At 35.6% G+C, this 21,345-nt stretch overlaps 1 long non-coding RNA gene across 2 annotated transcripts; it reads right to left on the bottom strand.

Moving 5' to 3' along the window:
- Nucleotides 1-1,020: 1,020 nt before the first annotated feature.
- On the bottom strand, nucleotides 1,021-20,609 carry LOC112662028 (uncharacterized). 2 transcript variants are annotated; one of them, XR_003138176.1, is made up of 3 exons: nucleotides 20,505-20,609; nucleotides 4,243-4,341; nucleotides 1,021-1,301 (listed from the first exon to the last, which is right to left on the bottom strand). It is a non-coding gene; the product is annotated as an uncharacterized LOC112662028 (long non-coding RNA). The 2 variants fall into 2 exon arrangements; XR_007401831.1 differs by lacking the exon at nucleotides 20,505-20,609 and adding an exon at nucleotides 7,302-7,419.
- Nucleotides 20,610-21,345: the final 736 nt, after the last annotated feature.

Genomic DNA, 21,345 nt, shown 5'->3' with positions numbered 1-21,345 from the left:
CCCAAAGATATTTAGAGACATCACTCCTAGAAGAAATTTGCTTATATTTCAGGGCAATTAGCTTAGGCATATCTTCCTTTCCTCCCCAGAAACAGTGTCTTATATTTCAAGATAATCCAAATAATGTTTGTCTTTGCACAGGGCTGGGGAGAAGAGGTGGGAAAGATTGTGAGAAGTTTATGTATAAGATCAGAGTCTTCCAGGCTTGTGGTTTCTATTCTGTAACCTACTGGCACTGTAAGAACAGTTATCAACTATAAATCACTATACCACCCTGTGGGAATTGGGATTCTAAAAATCAGCATTATAATTTTCTCCAGTTTCTGTTTGCTGTAAGTAATAAACTTTGTATTCAAACCAAAGATGTTCGATTTTCTGTCTCTTTCTCTTCCTTCCATGTATGTATGGCTACAGAAAAGAGTGATAAGGTCCTGTTTCCAACATAGTGAGAAGTCATAGGTCTGGGAAACAGATGATGGAATGCCAATGGACTCTCTCATTATACCGAATCATTCATTTAGGACATTTTTGTTCATATCTTCATGGCACTGGGCTCAGTGGGTATCTATGAACCTAAATATTCCTAGTACTCAAGAAATACTTCTATCAGGTAACCTATCAGCAGAATTAAAAGCTTTTTACTACATAGACATCTTAGGCTCTACCGACTCTAGTGGGTAGAATGATTTATCCAAGAGGAAATTGAATAAATGTTACACCATGAGGACAAAAATCCTGAAACCAGGGAGTCTTGTTAACACTCCCATTGCTAATATTGGCTAGTAGAAAAATGCTTAGGACCAGTAAAGAGTTGGATTTTGAGAGTATACATTAGGGTCATACCACTTGACAGCTAACATGTTGCTAGAAGGTATAGGAACGGGAAATGGGTAGTCCAGGCAGGAAACTATGATTATCAACATAATCTCTTGTGACCAATAAATAGAAGATGAGATTAAACAAGCTATACTTTAGGTTAATTCAGTTTTACTCCTCTTAAATCTCACAATATTTCTTGCTAACAACTTATATAAAGGAATTGTTGGTTGTTAACATTTTAAGCTTTAAATGGGATTTTTATTAGTTTATAGGGGTTACCATAACAAAGTACGATGAATGGAATGGCTGAAAACAACATAAATTTGCTCTCTCACAGTTTTGGAGGTTAGAATTCTGAACTCAGTATGTTGGCAGGGCCATGCCCCCTTCAAAGGTTCTAGAGAAAGAAATCTTCCTTGCCTTTTCCAATTTCTGGTGTCCACAGGTGGTCATGGCTGATGGCACATAATTCCAGTCTGTCCCTTTAAAGACAAAAATTAAAAGCAAGGGACTTAATTCCAGTTGAAAATAAAGGAAAAGTTTCTTTTCCCCTCCTTTTCTTTGGCACATCTAATTTAGAAAACTTAAGATTGTAAATATTTTCTCCTCTGTGAAATTTAAAAAGATCATCTTGAAAACTAGAGTAGATAGGCCTCATGTCAGTTATATGATCCAGGAATGTCTATCTTAAATAAATGGAAGCCATCTTTGAAATGTAAGCCTCAGAGAAGATAGTTTGCTTTCCCTCTGGATAAAGCCATTTAGCTGACAGAAGGTGACTTCAATTACCACATAAAGTTAGTATGAACTATGTGTGACAAATCGTACTATCAAGGCTTCTTACTTGAGGACTATAGTTTATCTTGAAAACATGTATATAATGGTTATATCTGCTTGGCTAAATAAAAGAGTGAAATTTCTTTCTGTCTTTGCAATCTCCTGGTAGATTATCTATTTTGCACATCACATTCCTATTTCATGCTCATTCAATTTTTTAAAAATTAAAAAATGTCTCTATTACCTATGTGGAGAGGATTTCTGGGTTTGTAGATTTTTTAAATTATATTTACTCTGCAGTCTTCGTATGACCATCTTCCTCTGTGTCTGTGCCTTCATATGACATTCACTATATATGTTTTTTTTTCTTTTGTACAAATTCCTCTCTTACAAGGACATGAGTCATTTTAGATTAGGAATCTGATGGCCTTATTTAACTTGATTATATCTTTAAAGACCTATTTCTAAACAAAGTCACATTCATTGGGAACCAAGCATTAGGGTTTCAGTATATTTGGGGGAGGGGAGGAACACAATTCAATCCATAACAGGAGTATATCTGAATTGAACTCACTGTATAATGCTATAGTAGCTGATAATATTCTGTGCCTTTGAGATTTGGAGAAAAAGCTTTTCATTTGGACAAAGCCTAACTGTGGAGACTGTGAGACTCATCATGAGAGAGGTGTTCTGAGTATCCTTTTTTTTTTTTTTTTTTTTCTGGATTTGTTCTCTGCTCTGCATCCTTGGCATTTGATTTCTATATATGGCATTATCTGGAATCACATGACATCTGTTTCTAGTCAGGTTCACATAGCAGGAGGAAGTGGCAGGATTAACAATGATGGGAAGATAGGTTAAATTATTTATTACTGTTCTTCCCACATGCCAGTGTCTCTGTTTGTTTACCAAAGTCTACAAATACCATCCAGTAGTCATCTTCTACAGATACGGTTCTTGTTTCATTCTGATGGCTCCTTCTGCATCCTTCCTTTAATTCCAAGAGTGATAAAAGTTTCTCATTGCTGCTAGACTAGAATTCTTAATCATCACTTTATAGTTCTCCTTCACCCTATCCACATTGGTAATCCTCTCCTTTAAAGTCCTCTATCACCCCTTTTAAGCATGATGTTATTTCTTACCAAGATCCTGTTACACTTACCTTCATTTAAATAATACAATACATCTGTAAATCTGCTTCTACTTAAGCTTATCAGTAAATGATTTCTTCATGCCCTAGGATGAAAATAACCTTTCGCCTCTTTTCATAGAAAGACCAAAAAGGGAGAAAAATGTCTTGTAACAATGTTTCCAAACACAGGAGCCTAACTTTCATTTAGGTGAACTACCAATGTATTTCTAGGAAATTCTTGATGGAAGGTTGCAACTGAGTAGAGTTGGCTGCAGTATACTATCTATGTGCGTAACAAACACTGTATAGGCCAAGTAAGCTACTGGATCCTCATCTCTCCTGACTCAGGTACACAATGACTCTTTGTAAGCATTATAAAACAGAAGCTCTAGGCATGTTCTAAACCATGCATGAGAGCCCAATTTTTATTGTAAATTACACAATGGAGTTTTTATTTAAATGAGATAATTCCTTCCATATTTACTTATGTTTTTATGTTTCATGGTCTTTATGTTTCATGGTCATACTATCAATTTCAAGTTGTTTATAAAAACAGATTCTACCCTAGAGAACAAGGAATAGCCCCATCCCCTTACTGTGCTCCAGTATGCCCTAGGATAAAATGTATTTCTCTCTCTCTCTCTTCTCTTTTTTAATTTAAAAATGGTATATAATTTAAAGTGTTTTTATTATGAATGTCTTATATTTTTGTATGACTTTCTCATCTTGTGATTCCCATACTTAACAGACATGGGATTAATACAATAAGAAAACAAGCAGAAGTATCTTTAAAGATATCTCCTTTCCCTCTATTTTATTATTTAAGATTGTTTTTTTCTTCCCATCATTCCCTTGAATCATCTTTTCTTCTACTTTAGTCAACAATAATTTTGAGCACTTCATCTACCACTTACTGAATTTTTAATTAAAAGCTTCTTGTTTTCTGTTTTGTAGACTATGCTTGAATAGCTCTGAAAATTTATATGCAGGTTTTTGATTCATCTCATCCAATTCAAAGAAATAAATTTTAATTTGCATATAAAATTCCTTGATAATGAGATTTTCTTCTATCCATGTTACTTTCCCCATAAGTACTGTACTATCTTACAATGATATTTCATTAATTATGAATATAAGAAACTTCTAAGAACTTTCTATATATTCAAGTTTTTCAAAGATAATACTTTAAAATGAATGTCTTTGTCTATTTATGGAAAATATATATGAAACGATTGTAGTTAATATTTTATTAAAATATTGTTCATGATTTCAATTTTCTATTGAACCACATTTTATGTAATAAATGAGGTTGTAAAACTGTTTACCACTTCATAAACTAGAGTTGTGTCTCTGAGCACTATCATTCAATAAAAGACAATATTTGACCTAGTCTTACGATTAATTTCTCCCTCAAAACAGTATCACCTTGAGAAGCAAAAAAAACTATAGCTAAATATAGAAAGAGAAATATCCAAGTATTACACAATTGGCTAGTATTTTAAAATAATACTGACCTTGTAGTCCTAGTCCATAAAAGTGAATGTATCTTCAGAGAATTTCTTTGTATCCCAAATATTCATCCAGGGAATTGAATTATCTCTGGACAGCTCCTCCTTAAAACCAAACAAGAGTCTTTCTTCAAAATTCAGCCTTAGAATGCCATTTTCTGGAGTATTTCAAAGGTATAGATTATGGATATATTCCTATAAAGACATATACTACCTGCATGTTTTTGCTTCCATAATATCTCTGGAAACATGATGCTTGTTGGGAAAATAAATCTAAATTGATCACAGTCACATTTCCTGGGTTACAGAGCAGCTGACTATCATACTTCTACTTTCCTAAAGTATTTTTCCTGATTTGGTTACAGAAAGAAGAGTCATCTGCTATTATTCCAAATTATTAATTCAATAGGTATTAGTGGGAATTGGGGACAAACATCACTGGGACACAATTCTTTTGAGTGGTTTGCCACAGTATGGAAATTATTTTGAATAATTCAGTGAGCTCATGCAAACACACCATTGTTCTGTTTCCTCTAGGCTGGGAAATCCACAAACAATCAATGTCTGGTCCAGAGCAAACAATCAATAAAAAATTGTCCATGAAAGATGGTAGATTTGTTGTTCTTGTATGACTCTAAAACAATTTCTATATTTAAAATTTTTCTTAGGCTGTTGAGTGAATTTCATCAATTACCCTTGACTGTGCTCCTTGGAGTAGATGCTATATAGGGAACTGATTAAGACTGTGTGCTCTGTAGTTCAACATATCTGAGATTGAGACTGAATCCCTGTAGTATCACTGAAACTCTATTGGGGACAGATAAACTAGATGGAAGGCAGTGGGGAAAGGTAAAAATCTTTCTTGATGCTTTTTTTCATTATAGGCCTTCTGTTTTTATATAGAATACCAGTTGTTTCATGTGGCTAATTGACGCTGAAGAAGATTCAATAATACAAACGTTCCTTTCTATCAAACTACTCATTGATGATGCCCTCATTTTTAAGTTGATCAATTGTGAGCAGACCTAAGGAAAACTGGTGTTCACAACTGTCAACTTCTTGTAGTGAATGCTTTGTGTAAGCAATATATAAGTCAGTACTGTATATCTTTTTTTCCACAATCTCACTAACATGTCATTTATGAAAATGTAAGAATGCCTCAGATGAAATTCATCCAAGCAGGTATACAAGTGTCATAAAAGTTGTCCTTGAATACTCATGAATGTCCCTTTCTCATTGTTTTAAGTACTCTGACAAGAACTTTGCTTCTAGAAATACATAGCAATATACTGAAAGCTGTACCCATGAATTTTCTAGTCTGACCAGAGGAGAATTCTTTATTTTTATTTATTTATTTATTTATTTATTTATTTATTTATTTATTTATTTATTTATGATAGTCACAGAGAGAGAGAGAGAGGCAGAGTCATAGGCAGAGGGAGAAGCAGGCTCCATGCACCGGGAGCCCGACGTGGGATTCGATCTCGGGTCTCCAGGATCGCGCCCTGGGCCAAAGGCAGGCACCAAACCGCTGCGCCACCCAGGGATCCCAAGAAGAATTCTTTAGAGTGGGATATTTAGAATTGAATGAAATTCTAAACCAGTGCTGGCCAATAGAATGTTTGGTGATGATATTATTGTATATTATTCTCCACTTAGCTCTTTATTTTTTTTAAGATGTTATTTATATATTCATGAGAGACACACAGAGAGAGGCAGAGACACAGGTGGAGGGATAAGCAGGCTCACAGGAAGAAGCCTGATGTGGGACTCGATCCCAAATTCTGGGATCATGCCCTGGGCCAAAGGCAGTAGAAACTACCCAAATCAAAGCAAAGAAAGGTAATGGGCTATAAACTACAAATGGAGTCTCAAGGAGGCTGTGACAATAACAGCTTGTTTAAATTATGTGAAAGAGGAGTTCCAAAAGGAAATGAGAAAATGGAAAAATATATCTGGTTTTAAGAAAAATAAGGACTTTTTTTTTTTAGTCTGGTAAAAATCCTAAACTTATACATCCTAGAAGCTTACTCAGCTACAAACAAGATGAATATAAAGGAAGAAAAAAATTCATTCAAAAATAAAGGGCAACTGAAGGTCTGTCTAGGTAAATAAAACATAAGTAAATTCATCTCCAGCAGACCTGCATTAAAAGAAATGGCAAAGGAACTGTCTCAGGCAGAAAGAAAATGAAAGTAGTTGGCATGGCAGGGTTACACAAATGAGTGAGAGGGCCATAACTGGTAGTAGTGAATGAATTAGATTTTACCTATAGTTATGTTAGCTCAATGATTGCTAGAAGAAATGAATGTTAAACAAAAAGATGGGTATGGGATAAATTTAAATAAGCAAGATATATGTAATGCAGATATTAATGGAAAGAAACAGTAAATCAAAACTGTGATACTGTCACCAAGACAGATATATAGATCAGTAGAATAGAATAAGGAAGGATATATATGAGTGAGATACATATATGTATATACACACACAAATACACATATACATATATATACACACACAAATATCTCACTCTAAAGGATTTTCACCTTGGTACCAAGTTCATATAATGGGGAAAGGTCAGTCTTTCAACAACTGAAACTGGGGAAACTGGTTATACATATGAAAAAGAATGAAATTGGACAATTACTTTAAAAAATTACACTTAAAATACAAAATTTAACTTAAAATAAAGATCTAAACATAACAAGTATAACCATAAAGATTTAGAAGATGATAGAGAGCAAAAGGTTCACAACATTTGATTTGGCAATAACTTCTTGGATATTGCATTAAAAGCACAAACAAGCAAAAATTAGACAAATTGGACTTTATCATAATTAAGACATTTTGTGCATCAAAGTGCATTATGATTTGAATAAAAAAGCACACCAAAGAAGGGGAGAAATATTTACTAATCAGTATCTGATAAGAGATTAATATACGGACTATTTAGAGAACTCCTAAAACTCAACCATAACACCACAACAAAATCAATTTGAAAATGCACAAAACACTTGAATAGAGATTTCAACAAAGAAAATATGCAAATAGCTAATACTCACTTGAAAAGATGCTCAACATGACAATCAATAGAGAAATGCAGATCAAAACTACAAGGAGATACTACTTCACACCATTAGCATAGCTATTCTTCCTTTCTTGTCCCCAACCCCTACAAAAAGAATTTAATAAGGTTTGGTGAGGATATGGAGAACCCGAACTGTTGTGCATTGATGGAATGAATGCAAACTAGTGCAACCAATGTAGAACACGTTACGGAGGTTTCTTAAAAAACTAAACAGAATTATCCTATGATACAGCAATTCCACTTCTAGGTATATACCCCACAAAATTTAGAGGGGGCTCAAATAGATATTTGTACAGCAAGGATCACAGCCACAATATTCACGATAGCCTAAAGGCACAAGCAACCCACGTGTTCATCAATCTATACACACATATATATGTATATACAGACAATGGAATACTCAGCTTTAAAAAGAAATGGAATTCAGATACATTTTACAACATGGATAAACTGCAAAATAATTATGCTAGTTGAAATAAGCCAGACACAAAAGGAAAAAATATTATATGATTCTATTCATGTGGGATACCTAGAATAGTCAAATACATAGAGACAGAAAGTAGAATGGGGAGGAAAAGATAGGGAGTTACAGAGTTCGAGATGATGAAAATCTCTAAAGAATAGTGGTGATAGTTGCACAGCAGTGTGAATATACAAATGCCATTTAATTGTATATTTTAAAGTGGTTAAAATGGTAGATTTCATGTACATTTCACCACAAAGAAGAAAAGAAAAGAAAACAGAAGGTGTCTTATTAGTATCAGATAAATTCTTAGGCTAAAAATGTTATCAGAGACAAAGTGGTAAATTTTATGGTGAAAAGTATCAATTTATCAGGAAGGACTACATGTTTATCTTAAATGAGAAAGCACCAAATGAGAGATGTTTCAAATAAAAAGTAAAAACTTCCAGAACTTAAAGGAGAAATAAATTCACAATCATATTTGGTACTTCTAAGACTTCTCATTCAAAAATGGATTAAATGAGTACCACCAGTCACTTTCACTGATTTGCCATTTATAGAATACTACCCAACAGCAGCAAAATACATGTTCTGTCCAAGAACTCATTGACCATTGAACTAGATAGACCATATATTGGGCCAATAAAGGAGTCTCCATAAATTTAAACAAACTGAAACCATCTATACTACGTGATTGAATACAGAGGATCTGCATGAGAAAACAATAACAAAATGATGCATAAGAATTCTCTAAATATTGAAAACCAAGCAGCACAACTCTAAATGATACAAACATCAAAGAAAAAAGTTCAAAATGAACATTAGAAGATATTTTTAACAGGAAGCAACAAAACATATCAGAACTTGTGGGATGTTGTAAGGCAGTCACGTAAGGCAGTAATGAAACCAGGAGATGTTTTTGGAGATATCAATAAAATTGATAAAATTCTAGCCAGACTGATCATGAAAAAATGGGATAAAACACATTTCTAATAGCAGGAGTGTAAGAAAATGTCTCTAGGTTGATATGGTCATTAAAAAGATTATAATAAAGATCTGCTTTGAAAAGATTATTCTAATAAGTTTGATATCTAGATAATTGGAGCAAATTCCTTGAAAGACGTAAAACTGAGGGAAAAAAAGAACATCTAGATAGCACTATATCTATTAATAAACTGAATTGGCAATAAAAAATTGACTACACTTTTGCTTATTTCTGCCCCCAAAAGAAAAGATTTAGGTGTTTTCACTGGTAAATCCCATCAAGAAGGGCAGGGCAAGATGGTGGAGGAGTAGGGTCCCCAAGTCACCTGTCCCCGCAAACTTACCTAGACAACTTTCAACCCATCCCAAACACCAGGAATTCAACCTGAGAGCTGCAGGGAGAGCAGCCGGAACACGACAGACGCGGCGGGAAGGGGGCAAAGATGAAGCCGCCTCCAGCGGGGCGGGGCCGCGACGGTCCCCGGAGTCTTCCCGCCGGGAGGGCGCTCGCAGGGAGCTCGGGCGGGACCGCAGGAGGCAGCGGAGCCGCTAGCGGGAGGGCGCCCGGGGGAGAGCGGGCCGAGCTCGGGGAAGGGCCGGAGCCGCGCCGGGGGGCCTCGGGGAGGAGCCGGGGGGCGGGCGGGGGCTCCGGGCGGAGGGGGCTGCCCAGGGCGCGGGGGACACAGCCCGGGACCCTGCTCCCCCGGGACAGGCGGCGCGGGGAGGGCCCGGGACAGCGGGGACGCTCCTGCCCCGGGCCCCGAGCTGTGCGGGGCAGCGCCCTCCGCCCCCCGAGCATCCAGGCCCCTGCGGACTGGGAGCTGCGGTGGTTACGGGGGAGCTGACTCCAGGGCTGGGGGGCGGCCGCCGCCAGTGGTGGTGTCCCTCCTGGTGTCACCCTGTGCCTGGGAGGGGCGGCCGCCAGGGAACAGGGGCCTCGGGGTACACAGCTACCCGGAGGGGGGGCATCTCCCCAGGTGCACACACCTGAGAGTCAGCACAGCAGGCCCCTCCCCCGGAAGACCCGCTGGAAGGACAGGGGAAGAGCAAGTTATTGACCAAGCAGCGCTGGAAAGCTCCAGGGGAAGCCAAGGGATTTATAGTATATAGAACCAGAGGATACCCCGTCCTTGTTTTGTTTTTTCTTTTCTTTTTTTCTTCTTTTTCCAATACAACTCGTTTTTAGCCACTCTGCAGTGAGCAAAATAACTTGAAAGAAGAACTCACCACAAAAGAAAGAATCAGAAACAGTACTCTCTGCCACAGAGTTACAGAATTTGGATTACATTTGATGTCAGAAAACTATTTCAGAAGCACAATTATAAAGCTACAGGTGGCTCTGGAAAAAAAGCATAAAGGATTCAAGAGATTTCATGACGGCAGAATTTAGATTTAATCAGGCCGAAATTTAAAATCAATTAAATGAGATGCAATCCAAACTGGAGATCCTAACGACAAGGTTTAATGAGAAGAAAGAGTGAGTGACATAGAAGACAAGTTGATAGCAAGGAAGGAAGCTGAGGAAAAAAGAGAAAAACATTGAAAGACCATGAGGAAAGGTTAAGAGGAAATAAATGACAGCCTCAGAAGGAAAAATCTATGTTTAATTGGGGTTCCAGAGAGCGTCGAAAGGGACAGAAGACCAGAAAGAATATTTGAACAAATCATAGCTGAGAACTTCCCTAACTTGGGGAGGGAACAGGCATTCAGATCCAGGAGGTAGAGAGATCGCCCCTAAAATAAATAAAAACCATTCAACACCTTGACATTTAATAGTGAAACTTGCAAATTCCAAAGATAAAGAGAAAATCCTTAAAGCAGCAAGAGAAAAGAGATTCCTAAATTATATGGGGAGAAATAATAGATTAACAGCAGACCTCTCCACAGAGACCTGGCAGGCCAGAAAGGGCTGGAAGGATATATTCAGGGTCCTACATGAGAAGAACCTGCAGCCAAGAATACTTTATCCAGCAAGGCTCTCATTCAGAATAGAAGGAGAGATAAAGAGTTTCCAAGATAGGCAGAAACTGAAAGAATATGTGACCTCCAAACAAGCTCTGCAAGAAATATTAAGGGGGACTCTATAAAAGAAAGAGGAAGTCAAGGAAACAATCCACAAAAACAGGGACTGAATAGGTATCATGATGACACTAAATTTATATCTTTCAATAGTAACTCTGAACGTTAATGGGCTTAATGATCCCATCAAAAGGCGCAGGGTTTCAGACTGGATAAAAAAGCAAGACCCATCTATGTGCTGTCTACAAGAGACTCATTTGAGACAGGACACCTACAACCTGAAAACAAAAGGTTGGAGAACCATTTACCATTCAAATGGTCCTCAAAAGAAAGCAGGGGTCCAATCCTCATATCAGATAAATTAAAGTTTATCCCAGACTGTAGCGAGAGATGAAGAGGGACATTATATCATACTAAAAGGATCTATCCAACAAGAGGACCTAACAATCATTAATATTTATGTCCCTAAGTGGGAGCTGCTGAGTATATCAATCAATTAATAACCAAAGTTAAGACTTAGTTAGATAATACACTTATACTGGAAGACTTCAACGTGGTGCTTTCTGCAAATGATAGTTTTTCTAAGCACAACATCTCCAAAGAAACAAGAGCCTTAAATGATACACTGGACCAGATGGATTTCACAGATATTTACAGAACTTTACATCCAAATGCAACTGAATACACATTCTTCTCAAGTGTACATGGAACTTTCTCCAGAATAGACCACATACTGGGTCACAAATCAGATTTTCACCGATACCAATAGATTGGGATTGTCCTTTGCATATTTTCAGACCATAATGCTTTGAAACTAGAACTAAATCACAATAAGAAAGTTGGAGGAAATTCAAACACGTGGAGGTTAAAGAGCATCCTACTAAAAGATGAATGGGTCAACCAGGAAATTAGAGAATTAAAAAGATTCTTGGAAACCAATGAAAATGAAGATACAACCATTCAAAATCTTTGGGATACAGCAAAAGAAGTCCTAAGAGGGAACTACATTGCAATACAAGCATCTCTCAAAAAATTGGAAAAAAAAAAACCCTTAAATACACACACTAACCTTTCACCTAAAGGAACTGGAGAAAGAAGAGCAAATAAAACATAAACCAAGCAGAAGAAGAGAGTTAATAAAGATTTGAGCAGAACCCAATGAAATAGAGACCAGAAGAACTGTGGAACAAATCAACAAAACTAGGAGTTGGTTCTTTGAAAGAATTAATAAGATAGATAAACTATTAGCCAGCCTTATTAAAAAGAAGAGAGAAAATACTCAAATTAATAAAATCATGAATGAGAAAGGAGAGATCACCACCAACACCAAGGAAATACAAATGATCTTAAAGACTTATTATGAGTACCTTTACGCCAATAAATTAGTCAATCTAGAAGAAATGGACGCATTTACGGAAAACCACAAACTACCAAAACTGGAACAGGAAGAAATAGAAAACCTGAATAGGCCAATAACCAGGGAGGAAATTGAAGTAGTCATCAAAAACCTCCCAAGACACAAAAGTCCAGGGCCAGATGGCTTCCCAAGGGAATTCTATCAAACGTTTAAAGAAGAAACAATACCTATTCTACTAAAGTTGTTCCGAAAGATAGAAAGGGAAGGAGTATTTCCAAACTCGTTCTATGAGGCCGGCATCACCTTAATTCCAAAACCAGACAAAGACCCCACCAAAAAGGAGAATTACAGACCAATATCCCTGATGAACACAGATGCAAAAATTCTCAACAAGATACTAGCCAATAGGATCCAACAATACATTTAGAAGATTATTCAGCATGACCAAGTGGGACTTATCCCCAGGATGCAAGGTTGGTTCAACATTCATTAAGCAATCAATGTGATAGATGACATTAACAAGACAAAAAACAAGAACCATGTATGATCCTCTCAATAGTTGCAGACAAAGCATTTGACAAAATACAGCATCCATTCCTGATTAAAACTCTTCAGAGTGTAGGGATAGAGGGAACATTCCTCAGCATCTTAAAAGCCATTTATGAAAAGCCCACAGCAAATATCATTCTCAATGGGGAAAAACTGAGACCCTTTCCCCTAAGGTCAGGAACACGACAGGGATGTCCATTCTCACCACTGCTATTCAACATAGTACTAGAAGTCCTAGCCTCAGCCATCTGATGACAAAAAGAAATAAAAGGCATTCAAATTGGCAAAGAAGAAGTCAAAATCTCCCCCTTCGCAGATGACATGATACTGTACTTAGAAAACCCAAAAGACTCCACCCCAAGATTGCTAGAACTCATATAGCAATTTGGTAATGTGGCAGGATACAAAAATAATGCTCAGAAATCAGTGGCATTTTTATACACTAATAATCCCATTTACAATTGCACCCAAAAGCATAAGATAACTAGGAATAAACCTAATCAAAGAGGTAAAGGATCTGTACCCTAACAACTACAGAACACTAAAAGAAATTGAGGAAGACACAAAGAGATGGAAAAATATTCCATGCTCATGGATTGGAAGAATTAATATTGTGAAAATGTCAATGTTTCCCAGGGCAATTTACACATGTAATGCAATTCCTATCAAAATACCATGGACTTTCTTTAGAGAGTTGGAACAAATCATCTTAAGATTTGTGTGGAATCAGAAAAGACCCCGAATATCCAGAAAATATTGAAAAAGATAACCAGAGCCAAGGGCATCACAGTTCCGGATTTCAAGTTGTACTACAAAGCCGTGGTCATCAAGACAATGTGGCACTAGCACAAAAAGAGACACAAAGATCAATGGAACAGAATAGAAAATGCAGACATGGGCCCTCAACTCTATGGTCAAATAATATTCAACAAAGCAGGGAAGACTATCCGTTGAGAAAAAGACAGTCTCTTCAGTAAATGGTGCTGGGAAAATTGACCAGCCACGTGCAGGAGAATGAACCTGGACCATTCTCTCACACAATACGCAAAGATAAACTCAAAATGGATGAAAGATCTAAATGTGACAAAAGAATCCATCAAAATCCTAGAGGAGAACACAGGCAACACATTTTTTGAACTTGGCCATACCACCTTCTTGCAAGATATATCAATGAAGGGAAGGGAAACAAAAGCAAAAATGACCTATTACAATTTAATAAAGATAAAAACCTTCTGCACAGCAAAAGAAACAGTCAACAAAACTGAAAGACAACCTACAGAATGGGAGAAGATATTTGCAAATGACATATCACATATAAGGCTAGTATCCAAGATCTATAAAGAACCTATTAAACTCAGCAGCAAAGAAACAAACAATCCAATCATGAAATGGGCAAAAACATGAAATCTCACAGAGGAAGACATACACATGGCCAACATGCACATGAGAAAATGCTCTGCATCACTTGCCATCAGGGAAATATAAACCAAAACCACAATGAGGTACCAGCTCACACCAGTGAGAATGGGGAAAATTAACAAGACAGGAAATAAGAATTGTTGGAGAGGATGTGGAGACAGGGGAACCCTCTTGCACTGTTGGTTGGAATGTGAACTGGTGCAGCCACTCCGGAAAACTGTGTGAAATATCCTCAAAGAGTTAAAAATAGAACTGCCCTATGACTCAGCAATTGCACTGCTGGGGATTTACCCCACAGATACAGATGCCGTGAAATGGCAGGACACCTAATATCCCTAATCAATCTTTTTATTTGAAAATAGATTATTTATAGGGTACCTGGGTGACTCAGTTAAGCCACCAACTTTTGATTTCAGCTCAGGTCATGATCTAAGGATTGTGAGATTGAACTCCACATCAGGTGTGGAGCCTCCTAAGATTCTCTCTCTCCCTTTCTCCCTTTGCCCCTCCCCTTACCCCATGGCTCACTTGTGTGGTGCTCTGTCTCTCCAAAAAAAGAAAAAAAATAAATAAAAAGGAAAAAAAATAGTTTCTCAAATGTAGACTAACATAGAGAAGACAAAAAAAATTGGCAGGAGAAAATTAAGAATTTTTAGGGAAAAAAATATTTTCTTCGAAGTAGAGCCACTTCAAATCTCTTTTAAGGCCATCACTGAAGGTATCTCAATTATCTTATTTTTTCTACAAGTATATTTGTATAACATGCAAATTAATATGAACTAAACAATGGATATGTCTTTAACCTTTAAAAATTCAACCTTATTCACAAAGCATATTCAAGACAATTAAAATTTTTGTCCTGTCAGCAAGAGCTACTTTATATTAAAATACATTGTAAGCATTTAATTAAGTCTTGCAGTTGTTATATGGAAATTATAAAGCAGTTACCCATTTTTCACACAGCTGTACTCATCAGTAGTTCTCTACATGCAGATTTATATTTAGATATCTCCTGCTGTTTTGTCTGCAATATTAAAATCTAAAAGTTATACAAATCTATTTGGTGATGTTGGAGATTTTTTATTTAAAATAAAATGTGTTAATGTAAATTAGAAAACCATCTTTTACTCTTCTCCAAACTGCAGGTTTCAGCATTGCATCTCTACTTTTTTTTTTTTTTTTTTTGAGATTTTATTTTTTATTCACGAGAGACACACAGAGAGAGGCAGAGACACATGCAGAGAGAGAAGCAGGCTCCCTGCAAGAAGCCTGGTGTGGGACTTGATCCCAGATCCCGGGATCATGGCCTGAGCCCAAGGCAGTTTATTTATTTTGCTCAACCGCTGAGCCACTAAGGCTTCCCCGATTTCTACTTCTGTAGTCTTTATTACGGACCTATTTTCTATGTTAAGCCATTAAGATATAATTTCAATATGCCAGGTGTTTAATGTTTTTAAAGCAATAGACTCTACATGTTTTCCCTTCATATTGTTTTTGTCCCTTTAAAAAAATTCCGACTGTAAAATAATAAATAGACACACACACACACACACACACACACACACACAATCATGACGTAATTTTTTTTCACTATAAATATGGTTTAAGAATATTGTAGGTTGGGATCCCTGGGTGGTGCAGCGGCTGGGCGCCTGCCTTTGGCCCAGGGCGCGATCCTGGAGACTCGGGATCGAATCCCACGTCGGGCTCCCGGTGCATGGAGCCTGCTTCTCCCTCTGCCTGTGTCTCTGCCTCTCTCTCTCTCTCTCTCTCTCTCACTCTCTGTGACTATCATTAAAAAAAAAAAAAAATTTAAAAAAAAGAATATTGTAGGTTAAATCTTTACTAACTCATTAATTTATTAGAGATCAGATATTAAATTAATTTTCTAAAGCTAATAATCTATGCTCTATTAAATTTATGACACACTTTGTTGACAATGCAGATAGAGTAAAATATGTTTCATTAATTATTTACACACACACAAATAAAACTTCAATTCTTTTCCTTAGATAATTTGCTGATCATCTCTTTCTTTCTCCAATTGATAGAAGGCATTTCATCACCTGGCATCTATTAATCAACTTAGGCACAATGTTCTATAAAATGTGCTTTTGTTTGTTTGTTTGTTTGTTAAAGAGAAAAAGAGAGAATGTACAAGTATGGGGGGAGCAGAAGGAGAGGAGAATGAATCTCAAGTAGGCTTCACACTCAGTGTAGAACCTGATACAGGGCTTGATCTTGGGACCCTAAGATCATATTCTGAGCCAAAATCAAGAGTCTGACACTTAACCAACTGAGCCACCCAGGTGCCCTTGTTTTTCACTGATTTAAATTTACACATATTTTATGGTTTAATTTTAAATACTCATGTTAAATTCATTTGGATTTAAAAAATACATGTAAAGAATTTGAACACTCAAAAGTAGAAAGAGTAGGGATGCCTGGGTGGCTCAGTTAGTTAAGCATCTGCCTTCCTGAAGCTCAGATCATGGTCTCAGGATCCTAGGATCCAGCTCTGCATTGGGCTCCCTGCTCAGGGGCCAGCTCCCTTTCCCTTTGTGATCTCTCTTGCTCTCACTCTCTCAAATAAATAAATAAAAATATTTAATTTTTTTAAAGTAGAAAGAGTATAATACTCTCATATGGTCATCATTTAAGCTTTAAAAATTATCAGCATTTTGCACAAACACTTTTTATTATTATACTATTCTTATGGTATATCTTTCCCAATATTTTCCCTTTGTTCTTTCACTAAATATAAAGTGACATAATATATAGTAACTTAATATAATTTTTCCCATAAATGTTTAGTAAAGTATTGCTGTATTTTTTAGTGTGAGTTGTTCCATTATTTTAATTCTATAAGTAACTATAATAATATTTATTATTTCTACTTTTATTAAAATATATGATTTTTAGAAGATTTTATTTATTTATTCATGAGAGATATATAGAGAGAAGCAGAGACATAGGCAGAGGGAGAAGCAGGCTCCCTGCAGGGAGCCCCATGTTGGACTTGATCCTGGATCCCCAGATCATGCCCTGAGCTGAAGGCAGATGCGCAAACGCTGAGCCACCCAGGCTTCCCAAAATACATGATATTTTGACATGTACGTATACACAACATAGCAAATGCTATTTCAGATTTTTAAAAATTATTTAAATTTGATTTAATTTAATTTTTATTTAATTAGTTCTGTTTTAGGGGATTCAGTTGTACAAGTGAAAATGCCATTGGTTCTTGCCTAGATTATCTTTTTTTTTTTTTTTTTATTTATGATAGTCAGAGAGAGAGAGAGAGAGAGGCAGAGACACAGGCAGAGGGAGAAGCAGGCTCCATGCACCGGGAGCCCGATGTGGGATTCGATCCGGAGTCTCCAGGATCGCGCCCTGGGCCAAAGGCAGGCGCCAAACCGCTGCGCCACCCAGGGATCCCTTGCCTAGATTATCTTAAAATCATCTAAAAGCTTTTTATATATCTCCAAACAAAAACCAAAGTCCTGGCTTCTGACCTCTGATATTTCCTCTTCTTCCTCTTTTGTATTATTCTGCATCAGTCTCATGGTCTTCTTGCCCTTTCTCAAACTCCAATGTTCTGAATCAGGACTTTTTCAGTCCCTACTCTCTCTACTAAGAATGCTAATGGCTTACTTCCTTACCTCCTTCAAATCTTTATTCCAATTAATATCCCCCATTGAGGCCTTCTTTCAAAGTAAGTTAAATATAACTCCACATCCATTCCAGAACTCCAAGATATTTTATCCTCCTTCCCTGCCTTATTTCTTTTTTCTTGTCCTTGTCACAATCTGACCTACTATATTGTTTATTTGTTCTGCCTAATGTCTACTTCCTCCCACAAGAATTTTGGAGGAAGTGCATATTTATTGAGTTTTTTTATTCTCATGACTCCAGAATGTTACCTTATGGCTCTTCCCACTAATTCTCACTCATATCCACACAAAGTACTCATATTTCCAGTTTTTTCAATTGTTTTGAAAATACCTGGGCATGATAGGCAACCAATAAATAATGCTTAAATGAACTGAGTAAATAATCAAACTTAGTTCTCCATTTAGGTATTAAATTTGAGATTATCAAAACTGTGGTCCCTTATGATGGAGAGTCTTTGCAGATTATGTTGATTTGTAGAATTGGTTGTTTTCTTCATTTTTACCTTAGTGCAGAGGCAGAATGCTACCACCTTGCTTCTGTTGGTATGATTTTTCTTTTCAATTTTTCATTATGAGCAGAGTTAAAGGAAATTTACTGTGAATACTTTTAAAATAACCACCTTGATTCTACCACCGATATTTATCTTTACACTTCTGTTAGCAAGTATCTACCTAACCATTTCTCTATACGTCTATTCATCCATCTTACAACCTGATGTATTTGAAGTAAGTTTCAGTAAGTTTCTGGAAATACTTCAGCATGCCTATCATTTACTAAAGCTCAATATTTTTAACATATTCTTCCATTTGACGTGGAATTTACATACCACACATTGAGCAAAGATTAAGTGCATATTTAATGAGTTTTTATATACTCATGACTCCAGAATGTTACCTTATGGCTCTTCCCACTAATTCTCACTCATATCCACACAAAGTACCCATATTTCCAGTTTTTGAATATACAATAGCCTTCTCTGTTCTAAAATATCATATAAATAATCAGCTTATACATTTTTTGCATAAAGTTTATTTTACATAGCATAATGTTTTTGAGATTCATCCAGGTTTTGGGGGTGTATCAGTATTCCATCTCTTTTCATTGCTGAGTAATAATTCATTATATGGATATACTACATACTAATTTCCAATATTCTATTAATGGACACCAGGACCAGTGCAAATTTCTGTCATGGACATCTATCCAAGTCTTTTTGTGGGTATATATTTTCTTGTCTCTTATATAAATACCTAATAATAGAATGGTTGGGTTATACTCTATGTTTACTTTTATAAGAAGTAGCCAGAGCTGTTTTTGGTTTTACTGTTTTGTATTCTCACCAACAATATATGATCTTATCTTTGGCAACATTTGATATTTTTGGTCTTTTTAATTTTAATTATTTGACTACTCATGATTTTTCTCTTTTTCTGATATTATTTGCATTTTTCTGATGTCTGATTATGTTGAAAATCTTTTACAAGTGTTATTTATTATTCATATATCTTCTGTTGTGAAGTGTCTCTTGAAATTATTTGCCTTTTAATTGTTGAGTTTACGAGTTCTTTCTATGTTCTGAGATAAACGTTGAATAAGTATTCTCTCCTAACTTGTGGCTGTTCTATTCATTTTCTTAACAATTGATTTTGACAAACAGAAGTTTTTAAATTGATGAAGTTTCATTTATCAGTACTTCCTGTTATTTTTATTGCATTTTATGTGTTTCTAAGAATCTTTGCTTACCTATAGATCATAAAATTTTTTTTTCAGATTTTATTTATGCCTTTAGTTTTTATGTTTATGCCTATGATTAATCTTAAGTTGACTTTTGTTCATGGTATGAGGTAGAGGTCAAAGTTCCTTTTTTTTTAAAAAATGAATATCCACTTACATAAGTACCATTTCTTGAAAGGACTTTCCTTTTCTCACTGAATTGATTTGACAGCAATTAAAAAAATAAAATGATGATACAAATGTGGTTGATTTATGAGAAATATATTTTACTTATCTCTTTGTTAAATTTTATGTCAAAATTACACCTTGATTTCTTTGGCTTCTTTCTAGCTGCTTCTTCTTCTTCTTCTTCTTCTTCTTTTTCTTTCTACTTCTAATTTATGCTTTTAGTTTGAAGTCAGACAATGAATATTTTCTACTCTTTTCTACTTTTCCAAGACTGACGTTGCTATTCTAATTCTTTATTATAAATCTTAAAATTGGCTTGTCAATCTCTACAAAACCTATTAAAATATTTTTTTCTTTTTTTTGTGTGTTTTTGCTTTAAAGAACTTCCCAAGATTACAGACTTACATTTCCATTTAATTATTAACCTGGTAGAAAAAATATTTAATCATAATTTCTTTTTTTTTTTAATTTTTATTTTTTTATGATAGTCACACACAGAAAGAGAGAGAGAGGCAGAGACATAGGCAGAGGGAGAAGCAGGCTCCATGCACGGGGAGCCCGACGCGGGACTCGATCCCGGGTCTCCAGGATCGCGCCCTGGGCCAAAGGCAGGTGCTAAACCGCTGCGCCACCCAGGGATCCCTAATCATAATTTCTTAGTAAACTTTATGTTTGTGGCTTTAGCTTATATTAAGAGTACTTTGAAACTAATGGTCTTGTTATTTCCTATTAAGTAATATAAGGAGATTTTAAGCTACCAAATATAAGAAAGTAGAATCTCAAAACATATTTAATAAAAAAAAACTTACCCACAAAAGCCATTTTTTGATCCAACAGCTGCCTCAGTTCTCCAATGTCATTTCTTTCTTTTTTTTTTTCCAATGTCATTTCTTAATACTGAAATTTTAATTCTGGAGATTAAAATTAAAAGCCATAAATGAGCTATTAAATATATTGAGATCTATTTCAAAATTAGCTATTGTTATTTTGTTTCTCTGCCATTTGCAAATGATATCTGTTAATGATGTCAGGATAAATTATTCTGCATCTGAGTTATATTTTATTGTAAGTCACCATAGTGATATTGAGAATAATAAAGAATTTAATAAGTTCTCTCATAGCTACCTTGTAATTTTTTTCATCCTAAGGTGGATCATTTTATAGAGTTATAATGCATACTAAATAATGGCATGGTACCTTTCCAATTTACATTTTACTAGAAGTAAAATGATATCCATTTTTGTCAAATACTCATTGATATAAAAAATCACTTATTTTCATTAAAAAAGAATATTCTCAATTACTTAAAATTGTTTTCAATTATATGGAATCATTGGTACATTAACTAGGTTTGCTAGTTTTGCTATCATGTGACTGCTATCAAAGGTATAATTAAATCTTTTCTAAAGAGCAGAAAAACCTCATTTTAAGAAACTATGAAAATAATTGTATTTAGGGAAAGGCAATTGTTTGTTTGCTTTTAGCTTTGTAATGTTTGATAGATACATTTTAAATTTATTTATACTTCTATCTTAAATATTTGAGAAATGTCAAAATCATCATATAAATCTATTTCTATGGACTCAAATTGTTAGTAACATGAATATGCTAACTAATTTTACAGTCTATTAAGCTCTTATTATGCACTGT

This window comes from Canis lupus, chromosome 13 (genome assembly GCF_003254725.2).
Source record: "Canis lupus dingo isolate Sandy chromosome 13, ASM325472v2, whole genome shotgun sequence".
NCBI lineage: Eukaryota > Metazoa > Chordata > Mammalia > Carnivora > Canidae > Canis > Canis lupus.
The sequence above is the reverse complement of the archived record's forward strand: the minus strand, read 5'-3'. Positions and strand labels throughout refer to the sequence as shown.